Here is a 939-nt window from a genome sequence, read left to right as displayed (position 1 = left end):
GAGTCATGGAAAATTTTTAAGCTGGAGAATAGTGTCATAGGAGCCCTACTGTAAGAAGATTAATCTGGCAGGAGCATACAAAATGAATTGATATGGTGAATGAGTGGAGACAAAGAGACTGTTCAAGGCAATGTTAAAAAACTTAATGGGTGGTACCTGGTTAAAACAGGGAACAACCACTTTTTTCCCATTAACTTGATAAAGATTAAAATATAGGTATCAGGAAATGAATACTCAAATAGCCTGCTGGTGATACATTGGTTCAGCTTTTCCGGAGGGCTATTTGACAACACATATAAAAATCCTTAAAAATTATTCATTCCGGCTGGATGCAGTGGCTCACACCTGTAATCCCAGCACTTTGGAAGGCCAAGGTAGGTAGATCACCTGAGGTCAGGGGTTTGAGACCAGCCTGGCCCAAATGACAAAACCCCCTATCTAATAAAATAAAAATATTAGCTGAGAATGGTGGTAGGCACCTGTAATCCCAGCTACTCAGGAGGCTGAGGCAGGAGAATCGCTTGAACCTGGAAGGCGGAAGTTGCAGTGAGCCGGGATCGCGCCATTGCACTCTAGCCTGGGAGACAAGAGCAAAACTCCATCTCAAAAAAAAAAAAAAAAAGATGTATCCCTTTTAACCTAGTATTTAGCAGTTTATGCCACAGAAGTAAGCCTGGATGTATGCAAAGACGTAGCTCTGAATATGTTTATTGCATTGCCATCTTAAAAAACAAATGTAGCCCAGATACTGGCTGTGCAGTTTCTCTTCTCATCACCAGCCAACCTGAGTCAAGATTTGGCAATTACTTACATTCACCATAGAGAACTCACTATATAAAAACCATTTAGGGCAGGGCGTGGTGGCTCATATCTGTAATCCCAGCACTTTGGGAGGCCGAGGTGGGTGGATCAATCTGAGGTCAGGGGTTCAAGACCAAC

The sequence above is a fragment of the Cebus imitator genome, unplaced genomic scaffold (assembly GCF_001604975.1).
Source record: "Cebus imitator isolate Cc_AM_T3 unplaced genomic scaffold, Cebus_imitator-1.0 Scaffold521, whole genome shotgun sequence".
Classification (NCBI taxonomy): Eukaryota; Metazoa; Chordata; class Mammalia; order Primates; family Cebidae; genus Cebus; species Cebus imitator.
Note: the sequence above shows the minus strand (reverse complement) of the source record.